General features: G+C 35.5%; 1 pseudogene; it reads right to left on the bottom strand.

Annotated features, from left to right (window-relative positions):
• LOC127104310 (polyamine oxidase 2-like) lies at positions 1–5328 on the bottom strand (annotated as a pseudogene).
• Positions 5329–12487: the final 7159 nt, after the last annotated feature.

Here is a 12487-nt window from a genome sequence, read left to right as displayed (position 1 = left end):
TTATGTTTCATTTATTTTGTAGGTATTGAACCGTGTTGGACATGTTGATCGTGTGGAATTAGATGCAAGGCTATGAAGTGCATTGGATGGGGGGCTGTCTGGAAGGATCCTCTTGAGTTGTGTGAAAGCAAAGTCGGCAGCTGCTTCATCAAACATTTTCTCAATGTCTTTGGCCAGCCGCCCGGCAGGCATGTAAACAAAGAACAGGGTGATCAGCAGCTTTGTGAAGATTAAGAAAGTAGCTGCATCCATAAGATGTATCGGCAACAACTCCCAGGAACTCAACATTGGGCCAAAATACATTTTTAAAAGGTAATATTATTTTATTCTCAACTCCGACCCCAATATCAGCAAACGCAGCTTCTTTCCATTCTGGAAGCTTTGGCTCAAATTTTATGATGTTTGCTTTCAGCACTCTAATGGGTACGACAATGATAGCAGCATCAGCAACAAATGTCTTCCCATTTTCAGCAGTCACCTTTACTCCATTAAATCGCCTATCTATCTTTGTCACCCTGTGTCCCAATATTTTAATGATATGGAATCAGAATCTGCGGCAAACCAGCCCTCCATTCGGCACAAATACCATTGAAGCACCTTGTGTGAAAGGCCCTCCAACCTGAGTTCTGGCTTTCTTTCAAAAAACAATTGAAAGTGCTCGTTGAATGGACATGCCTTCACTGTGTTCCTGTCTTACATTATCCGTCTCTTGCAAAATTGTTTCAAAGATTTTACCAACTTCTTTGTATATACGATATGCTTGGGTTGAACTTATGATTTGCTTTCCACTGTTGTTGGCAGGTCTGATGTATGAACTGAAGTGAAACCATGATATGGCTTTGTTATATGGTTTTTCTGCTGGTTTTGAAATGTTTCCTTTTGTGCAGGTTACGCTGGACCGATGATATTTGGTTGTCCCACAGCTAGGCTGTTGTTTGCAGTTCGAGAGTTTGGTTTTGAATGATGCAGGCTGCCTGTTGGATCACCTTGCTGTAAATACTTGTAAAAATAATAACTCTGTCATGTAAAACGAGTTACAGTTTTGGAATATAGCATCTGGTAGTTTAGGGATCAACATGAGATGTGATTGGTTTAGATTTGTAACAGTAGAACTCCATTAGACATTTGTGCTTTATGATTCTAATGTATCCATGGATAGTTTGTAACAAGAATTGATTGTAGCTCCAACTTTATTATGGAAAGTTCACGGCATCTACTTATGGCTTTGTCTTCTTGCTAGTGTTTATGACAGGATGTGATGCATTGTTATGCTTGAATGTTAAATGGACATGAAAGTGTATGTATGAAAATGAGTTTGGAAATGTTTGAAAGTTAAATATTATTGAATGTTATGAAATGTGTGTATGTACTATTTTGATTTGAAATGAACTATGGATTGAAAATGGATCATGTTTGGTTATAAAATGGATATGGATTTTTAGGAATAATCCAAAACTAATCTAAATGTCAATTAAGAATCAAAAAACCAATAAAACCAATTAAAATCAAATTAATCTATAATTTGTTAAAACTACTTTGATGTCAAATTCTAACATTTATTTGGAAATTAAAAATCAATTAGAGTTTGAATCATTAGTAAAAACACAATTAAGATTAAATTGAAATTTGGAATTTAGACTTAATTTGAAATTAAAATCAAATTGAAAATTAAAAAGTCAAATAGTTAGAATCCAATTTATAATAAAAAACACCATGATCAAAAAACTAGATAATGACCAATGTTTATCAAAAAAAATATGGATTTGGGAATGGATGGTTGCCTTCGGTCATGAATGTATGCAAATGAACTTTAGGCCAAGTTCCAAATAAAAATGAAAAAATGAAAAAAATTCAGGACCAAAATCGGGGTATGACACTATGATCTAACGTAAGGTTAGATCCAGTAAAAGTTACACAATAGTTTCCGGTGTAGAAACTATTGTGAGAAAATTAATTGAATGCTTTGAAAATTGACTGGAAAAGAAAAGGAAATTAAAATTGCTAGGAAAGTAGAGTGCTGGAAAATTAAAAGAGCAGTAAAAATAATGCACGGTGCCGAAAACTGGAAATTTGAGAGAGAGATCCAGGGTTCCACCATTGGTCTTATTTATACCAATCCATCAAGTGACAGTTTCTTCCAAAGTCCTTCAGTAGGCTTTCGTCACACGTCAACTGGTCAAGCGAAGAAAAAGGGTGAACGTCCTTCTGTTACGCGTCAAAGCCAAAAATATAGGAATGGGGGTGTGACGCTCGTCACACCTTGTGTGACGCTCGTAACACTTAGCAGGAGGGCGTGACGCTCGTCACACCTTGTGTGGCGGTCGTCACAGCATCACAGCGCCTACTTGTAGTTGTGGGCTGGGCTTTAGTGGATTGCTTTTTATCCTCTTTTTGCACCTCCTTTTCTTTCTTTTTCACGTATGCTTCAAATAGTGTGACCTGAAATAAATAGAAGGAAAATACCAAGTAATATCAAATAATATGAAATAAATCGAATCAAATAATAATATGATTTAATTAAATCGAGTCCAAAAATGTGATATTGTTTCATGTTATCAGTGGGTAGGGTTTGATTCTTGATTTTGAGGTTGGATGGGTGACATGAATGGATTGTAAGGTTGATGTTTGATTGTTGAGTGGGTGGCATGAATGGGTTGCGAAGTTGGGTGTTTGGTTGTTTAGTGTATGTGGTAGGATGATGATGTGAGGTTGGTTGTTGGGTTTGGATGGTTTGACATTGGTGTTGGACGGGGACTTGCTGTTGGGTGTATGATGACGAAGCTGGTTGGCGTGGATCAATCAAATACCGTGGCTTAGACATAAATTGTTGCGTTGTAACCGACCTAAGTCATGTCATATACTGTTGAGTTGGGCTAGAACCTTGTATGACTTGTTTGTTTAAGATGTGTTGTCACCGATTCCTCCAATGACGACAGATCTCTTTTGTGTAGTCTCTTCAGTCGAAATAATCTTATTGGGCATCGACTCCTTTTTTATGCTAATCTCCCAAACACGTCGGAGGTTCTGAAATTTGTTGCTACATTCCGAACTGCAGATTTACCCGGTCACTCTGGTGCATCTCCACAATAGAGAACCAGATAATTGATGTCTTTGTTGTCAAAACTGCAACATCATCATGGTTAACTTGATGATCAAGACCCAAATATGGCCTCCAGATAAACTGTACAACAATACGACACAATTAGATGATAAATAATTTGATAAGTATTTTTAAATTAAAATAGAGTTGCGTAGGAGTATTACATCGTCTGGTCCAATGTGGTCCAATAGATTGCAATAGACTATTATAGCGTGTTTCAGACACCTATTGTAGTTCATCCCTCTAACTGACCACCTAGATCATAAACAATTGAAAAATATTATTTACAGTTAATTGTAATATAAAGTCTAATTAATTAAATGGTAAAGTGTTAAACTTACTTTGTTGCAAACGAGAAAATGAATAGGTTCTCGTTTATTGGGGCTAGTGACGACATTCTTGACCAACCCCGTGCTTGTAGCAAATACGCACATGAATAAAAAGTACAAGTATTTTTCTTGGCATTTTTACACATCGCACTATATAGATGGGCCAATACAGCTGATCGGAAAAATAGCAAGTGTACTATTTTCACCGATGTAGTAATAGGGAGTTTATTTCCCAGTATCGATCTCGAGGATTGCGTAGGAATTACTTATTTCAATTCGATTCTATTCAAACAAAAAGATAATGGTTGGTTTGTTTTGGAATTGCGAATAGTGACACGAAGATAGTAAAAATAACTGATTAAGATAAAAGATGCTAGGGTAAGTGGTTGAGTTAGCCCGTTATGAATTTATCCCGATTTCCTTAATGCCTATGATACATTCAATCACCTAACCTCAGAATGTTCTTACTTAAGTCCTTAAGTGAGAAACTATTAAACTACCAATTCTTACTCAAATGTCCATTCAATTAATCATTGGTTTTAATCATACAATATATCAAGGTTTACGGTAATTTATGAAAGTTACTAGTCCTAGATGATGCATTCATAAACCCAATTGTGTGAAAACCCTACCAATCACAGTCCTGTTATTGGAAGTCATAGATTAATTTGTATTTGTCCGATACAAAAGCATAATAACATCACACAATTAAATTGAAAGACATAACATAGTAATCAAGGAATCATTGGTTCACATTCATAACATACGATAACATCAGGACCACCCCCTAGCATCAGGGGGTTTAGCCTCTCATAGTACTGAAAGAATTCATAAAGTAAAGATTAGACATTACAAAGAATTAGGAGAATTTGATCTTCAATGGTGGCTACCGTTGAATCTCGCCGTCTTCGAATCCGTTGTATTCGCTATCTTCTCCACGGTAATGCTTTCGTTCGTCTCTCAAAAGGTGCCTTTCTCTTTCTCTTCCAAGTCTTCTTATAGCTTCAGATGACCTTTTCCAAAGCTAAAAGTCCAAACTACCCTTGCTGAGCAGAACCCATTCAAATAGCAAAAATTAGGTTTTCCAACTGCGTGCAAAAAACACGGCCGTGTGGTGGAACACGGGCGGCCGTGTGGATCCTCATGATTTATTTATTTTCGCATCAGTTACAGTAGCAACAACACGGGCCGTGTTCCTGCACACGGGCACCCGTGTGAATGCACTGTTTTAATCAACACGGCCGTGTGGTGGCACACGGGTGGCCGTGTTGATTTCTGCTGTCTGCTTCATCTTTTTCTCTGTTTGGCCAGCAACACGGCCGTGTGATGGCACACGGGTGGCCGTGTTGACCTGCTGTTCTGTCATATTTTCGTCCTTCAGAGTGTCCCGAACTTCACCATTCTTGCTTTTGAACCTGGAACAATGACACTACCCAAACGAAGCATAAACAAGGTCTTTTTGACTTAAACTCGTAATCGAATGTAATGTAATACCAAACCAACAAAACTTGATACTTGACTCAAATGCAACTAAAAACAAACATAAATCTTACCAAGGTGATGAAAATATGTCGGATTACCGTCGGGAATTCAATGGAAATGGTGACCGATCAACAGCTGAACCCTAACTATATGTGCTTACCTTATTAATGTTACGAGACTATGTTGAGGAGATTTCCAAAACCACATCCTCAAATATATGGTTCTATCAAAGGATCATGGGGTACATATTCATGTACACGACATCGAAATCGTTTTGGGTCCTAATAAGAATAAGTAGTATACAATAAAAACATAAATAAGAAATAAATACAAAATAAATACGAAATAAGTAAAAAGAGAATAATAACATACAAATGTCGAGATATTGTCGATTGTTCCCTTGTATTCATCACCCATAGTCAATAGGGACATAATGTTGTAGAGGTTGAGTGTGATAAAGATGGAGTATTGCAGAGATTGATTATTAGTGTTGCAGATGATGAGGTGTTATGAATTGATGCCCTATTTATAGATGAAGAAGTCTTGAATAGGTATGAGCATGTGAAGCATTGGATTGGATGCATGTGATAAGAGAGGAGTAGGCGCATAAGGCTATGGCACATGCTTGTCTTTTGACATGCATGGTCACATGTGCCAAGGCTAGTGGCGCATGCGTGTCTTTTTTGCCATGCAATGAAAAGGCGTCAAATGTAACACCCCTTTTTCTACCCCAAAATACTTAACATATAATCAGAGTAATTAAGCACACATATAAACAAAAGGGTGTCACATCGACGTTTTCAAAAACTAAAAGCTTTCAAAAACCAACAGCTTTCATCATCAATATACAATACACCTGGTCATTTAAAATAACACATTTCAATTATCATGAATATTCAAGAATATGCGTTCGCAGCGGAAAATAATGAATACTCATGTATTTCATAAGATGATCCATGTCCCATACCATGATCATCTCTCAATAATCTCCTCAAGATAAAATAAAACCATAACCAGAATATTTGGCACTATGGCCTCTCAAACAGCAATTGCAAATAAGCATGTTCACAAGTAATAACATAATACTTATCCAAATAAGATACGAGTTCAATACTACTAATCTACCCCGTGTTACATGATCGGAGCATTGACTCATTACCTAATCTCTAAGCTAAAACACGGAAACTCTCCAGCTAAATCTCGAGTGAGCTACCGTCCACTTACTTCAACAATACTACTCTGGAGTATCTGCACGATGCCATGTAAAGTAACATTCAAACAGAAGGGTGAGAATTCAAATCATTATGAAGAAGTATAAAAAAGCACAATGATTAAATCAACAATTAACGGAATTCATCACACTTTGTATAACCATGTAATTAATACTAACCAACATTTATTTCACATGTTTCAAACATCCATCAAAACTCAAGGAACATAATATTAAATCCAATACTATATTCCCAAATATACACATTGTTGGTGTAAGCCCTAGAGGCCAATACATTTTGGTACTTGTATCGAATAATAAAAGGCATTCTCTTTATTATGGTTGATTAATAAAGTCCATGGAATAGATAGTCCGTTTAATGTATTAAGTGTGACTTAATCATGAGAACACATTAAACATAAGGACATTATTCCTAAAGTATCCGTAGTCGAGCTTTAGTGTGAAGTGGGATAACATTAAAGCATTAAGACTATTATGTTTGTAGACTGATGATCACATCTCATGGATCATGGATAAAGAGTTATCAAGTCTTAAACATAGGTATGAATATTAGGAGTAATATTTATACCGGATTGACCCGCTATGAGAATACTATATAGAAAGTTATGCAAGGTGTCATAAGTTATTCTCATGGTGATAATAGTGTATTCCACTCTTCGACCTGAAACCACTATGGATCCTAGATGTAGAGTCGAGTGCTTTATTGCTGATCCAACATTATCCGTAACTGGATAACCATAAAGGCAGTTGATGGGTACTCCACAAAGCATGCTGAGGGACATGAGTGACCTAGATGGAATTTTCCCATCCTGCATAACAGGATAAATGTCTATGGGCCCAATATTGAACTGGACAAGGATGACACGGTCTATGCCTTGTGTTCAATATAGACATAAGGGCAAAAGGGTAATTATACACATAAGTATTATCACAGAAGGAATTGTCAGATCACATGACATTTTCGTGTCTTGGGTAGCAGTGACGTGTTGCTAGATACCGCTCACTGTTTATTATATTAAATGCGTGATTTAATATAATTGCCAACGTCACGAAAACCTACAGGGTCACACACAAAGGACGGATTGATGAGAGATAGAGTAACTAAGGAATACCGTAAGGTACGGTGCCCTTAAGTGAATTATAGAACATCGTAAGGTACGGTGTACTTGAGTAGAATACGAAATATGGTAAGGTACCATGGGCTTAAGTGATTTTGGGCATATTATAAGATATGGACCAAAATACACTTAAGTGGGCTTTTAGCTTGAAGCCCACACAAGTGGTTCTATAAATAGAACCCTTGTGCAGAAGCAAAAATTTGCGGTTGCATTATTTTCGTTTTCTCTCATTCTCTCTCTCTCACTCAAAGCCTTCATTCGTACCAGCTAGCACTGAGATTGAAGGAATTCGTTCGTGTGGACTGAGTAGAGACGTTGTCATCGTTCAACGTTCGTGATCGTTTCGTGGATCTGCATCAAAGGGTTTTGATCGTCACAAGAGATCTGCACCAAAGGTTTCAACCGTCACAAGAGGTAAATACTCTATCACTGATCATGACCATTCGTAAGGATCTCTAAAGGAGAAAATTTTAATTTCCGCTGCGCTTTGGGTCGCAATTCTCCTTCACACATAACTACAATTATCACATAATCACATATTTTGCCAAGTTATGTACCCAAACATCACCAAATTCAATTACCATATCTCATACACACATCACAATCACATCAATGCATATGTTCAATTATCACATAACTCTAATGTGACTCAATGCAAGACATGTGACTCTATGCATGTGGTACCGCAACGTGAACCCAACGTTTCACCGCTTTCCGATTCAATATCTAGAATCCAAGCCACGCTTCCGATCCGAACAAGATCAAAGCCACTACGCCTATTTCCAATTAAGGATCAACGTCTACTACGCCTATTTCCATTCAAGGATCAACGTTTATTACCATGTGAACCCACAGTTTCACCGCTTCCACCATGAAGCCGACCATGCCATGAATGAATGTACAAATACCAACACATATGCAATTAAGATTATCTCTACCATCTTAACATTCCACATATCACCATAATTCAACTCTATGAATTATCCACCAATGGTACATATACACATTCATAACAACATATCATTCACAAATATAGACTAATTATCAATTACGCACACTTAGAGTTCATTTCAAAAAGAATACAACTTTTAAAATCTCAATTTTTCATTTTTCAACAGTGTTAACCGGTTAACGCTTTTAGGTAACCGGTTAACGCGAAATAGAACGCACTTCCTGGCAGATTTTCAACAGTGTTAACCGGTTAACGCTTTTGGGTAACCGGTTAATGCAAAACAGAATGCAATTTCTACGCAGATTTTTAACAAGTAACCGGTTAACGCTCGTAGGGTAACCGGTTAACACAAAAACAGAATGCAGAATTTTCTGCGTTTTTCATCGTTGGAGGATTTTCGGACCTCCGATTTCGATTCCGTAAAAAGCCAAACGCTCAGAAAATTATAACTCATACAATACTCTAAGTATATAAAGTTAATTTACAGTTTTAACACAATTAAATCACCACAAATCAAGAATACTCATCAAAACCTAACAATTCCAAAAACCATGAAATTTAGGGATTTCAACGTAAACATATTACTACCCATTGACCCAATCATACTAACCCATAATAATAAGGATTCTCCCCCTTACCTCTTCAATTTTCTGGAAACCTTAGCTTCTCTCTTGTTCTTCCCCTCTTCTCCTTACTTTTCCTCTTTTCTTTCTCTGTTGTCGTCAATGATCAAATGAATCCTACCTCTCACTCTCCTACCTCTTATATTCTAGTATTATATTTGGGCTTAAAGAATGATACCTCTAATTTAATTAATAGGCCCAATAAGACCTAGTATTATAATATCTCTATTTAGTTCAAATAAATTAAACCAACACAGTATACACACCACGTTAATTAATATAATTAATTATTCAATTATATCTCATATCAACTAAATAATTAATTAACACACCAAATTAATTAATATAATCAATTATTATACTACCTAATAACCAATTAATTAATTAACACTCCAAATAATTAAAATAAAATATAATAATAATAATAATAATAATATAAGAAATAAATACTAAAATTGGGTTGTTACAACTCTCCCCCACTTAAAAGATTTTCGGCCTCGAAAATTTACCTCAAACGAACAACTCTGGATACGATTCCTTTATCTTATCCTCGAGTTCCCAAGTAATATTGCCATTGGCGGCTCCGCCCCATATCACTTTCATCAAAGCAACCTCCTTACCACGAAGCTTCTTCACTTCTCGATCTTCAATTCGCATAGGTGATGTATCAACTGTCAAATTATGCCTCACTTGAACATCATCTAATGGAACAACATGCGATGGATCCACAATGTACCTCTTCAATTGAGACACATGGAACACATCATGAAGATTAGAAAGTGATGGTGGCAATGCAATCCGATATGCCACTTCACATGCCCTCTCGGAAATCTGATAAGGACCAATGAAACGCGGCGTCAACTTACGCGACTTCAAAGCTCTACCAACACCCGTTATTGGCGTAACTCGAAGAAACACATGCTCATCTTTCTCAAACTCAAGAGCTTTCCTCCTCTTATCATGATAACTCTTTTGACGACTCTGAGAAGCCTTCATCTTCTCTTGAATCATCTTAATCTTATCCGTAGTCTCTTGAATCAACTCGGGTCCAACCACATCACTCTCTCCCGATTCGTACCAACACAAAGGAGTCCTACACCTTCTACCATAAAGAGCCTCAAAAGGTGTCATTCCAATACTCGAATGGAAACTATTGTTATACGTAAACTCGATCAAAGGCAAGAAACTATCCCAATTTCCTCCTTGTTCCAAAACACAAGATCTCAAAAGATCTTCAAGTGACTGAATAGTCCTCTCCGTTTGACCATCAGTTTGCGGATGATATGCCGAACTCAAACGCAACTTCGTACCCAAAGCACTTTGCAAACCTTCCCAAAATCTCGAAGTGAACCTCATATCTCTATCCGAAACAATGCTCGACAGAATACCATGCAAACACACAATCCTCTCGATGTACAACTTAGCAAGTCTATCCATCGAATAATCCATCCTCATCGGAATAAAATGAGCACATTTCGTCAACCTGTCCACAACGACCCAAATCGCCTCACAATTACTCGATGTTCTCGGCAAACCCGAAACAAAATCCATAGAGATACTATCCCACTTCCACTCGGGAATAGATAACGGTTGCATCAAACCAGACGACTTTTGATGTTCAATCTTTGACTTTTGACAAGTCAAACATGAATACACAAATTCCGCTACATCCTTCTTCATACCTTGCCACCAAAACATCTTCCTCAAGTCTTGATACATTTTAGTAGCACCAGGATGAATACTCAAACCACTTCTATGTCCTTCCTCAAGAATCCTCTTTCTCAAATCCGCAACATCCGTAACACAAACTCGATCACGACACCTCATGATACCATTCTCATCAATCCGAAAGTCACCACCTTTGCCTTGATTAATCAATGTCATAACATCGACTAATTTAAAATTTGACTTCTGACCTTCTCTAACCTCGTCAAGAATGCCACACGTAAGCTTCAACATACCAAGCTTAACACACGAAGGCGTCGCTTCACAAAGGGTTAGGCTCCACACATGGGATCACATGCATGCGCCAGAAGCATAGACGCAAGCACATGCAACCAAATGCATGCGCCAGTAGCCTTGTCGCTTCCATGCATTGCTTTTAAAGCACACGTCAATGGTGTTGGCATCTTCTCTTCCTTTCAAATGGATGCGCCAGTTCATCTGCCGTATCTGTTTGGAAAGGTGGTTATTCAAGTAATTTTTTTGAAAAATTAATTATTTTAGAAATTAAATAGAAAATTATAGTTATCTAAAAAAAATATCCAAAAAGGGAGTAGACCACATTATTTTTCAAAATATCAAATATAATGTTAATTATAATATAGGCTTATAAAAACGAGTTTAAATAATAATATAATAAATTTTTAATGTTAATAAAAACTTAAATGTGTTTTTAGTTTCATCTTTGAATTTAATTATTTTTTCTCTCAAAAGAATTATTTAGAAAAATAAATTTAAAATTATTGTTCCTCCTATTAAAAAACCAATGATTCTTGTTTGAAACTAATTACTGAGTTTATTTAGCATTTTTTCAACACAAAAGATGACAATAATCCAAATGTGATTAAGTTTAAAAGCTGACAATAATCCAAATGTGATTAAGTTTTATAAACACGTATTTTATTTGTAAACAAAACAACGTGTTACTTTGTTGATAAAAAAAACAACTCAATCACCATCTATTTGATCACCACACATGAACACCACTCGCATTAATTAAGAAGCAATGTCACACAAAACAAAAGATAACTAAAAGCATCCCCTTTTCATTTGTATAGGATGACAAGGGTAAACAACTTTTGATGGAAAAAGCCATTAAAACATTAAAGGAAGTTAATGAATTATTAGCTTGTTACAGTTTCTGCTACAATGGATATCTATGTTTCCACTGCTTTGCTTGGCATGTATGCTAAGTGTGGCAATTTGTTTCAGGCACAAACACTATTCAATACTGTGTTCCACAAGAATCTTGCCTTTTCATTTGACGTGATTCCCACTCAAACACTGCATTTGGTTACCAAAATTAGGGGTGGACAATAAACTCATTAACCAAACTATATTACTAAACTGAATTGCATTGCATTATAAAATAACTAACTGAACCACTGGAATAGTTAATGAACAACAATTCAAATTCAATTTAAAACCGTTTCATAATCAGTTTTCTTTTATAAATTTCTTTAATTATATAAATAGTTTTTTTTATCAAAAGAAGAAGAATTATTGAGAATGAAAAAAAAAATTAAATAATATTTGTAATTATAAAAAATAAAAATAAAATTATAAAAAAAGTATAGTTTTTTTAGAATTTTTTTTATATTCTATAAAAAAATTGATTGTTTTTTTGTATTCGTTAAAAAAATATAATTTAATTTGAATTTTTTTTTCATAAAAATAAAATTTATGGGTTTTTGAAATAAAAAATTCTGAAAAATTACTTTTTTTTTGAAAAGTAAAAATTTCAGAATAAAATATATTTGTAGTGAAATTTTTTCCCCAAATTTTAAAATTTATTATTCTGAACTTTTTATATAGAAAAAGAATATAATTTTTTATTCAGAATTTTTTATTTTTCAAAAAAAAATTATTCGAAACTTTTTTTCCGAAAAATTAAAATATATTTTTTTATTATTTTATTCCAATTTTTTTT

This window comes from Lathyrus oleraceus, chromosome 1 (genome assembly GCF_024323335.1).
Source record: "Lathyrus oleraceus cultivar Zhongwan6 chromosome 1, CAAS_Psat_ZW6_1.0, whole genome shotgun sequence".
Classification (NCBI taxonomy): domain Eukaryota; kingdom Viridiplantae; phylum Streptophyta; class Magnoliopsida; order Fabales; family Fabaceae; genus Lathyrus; species Lathyrus oleraceus.
The sequence above is the reverse complement of the archived record's forward strand: the minus strand, read 5'-3'. Positions and strand labels throughout refer to the sequence as shown.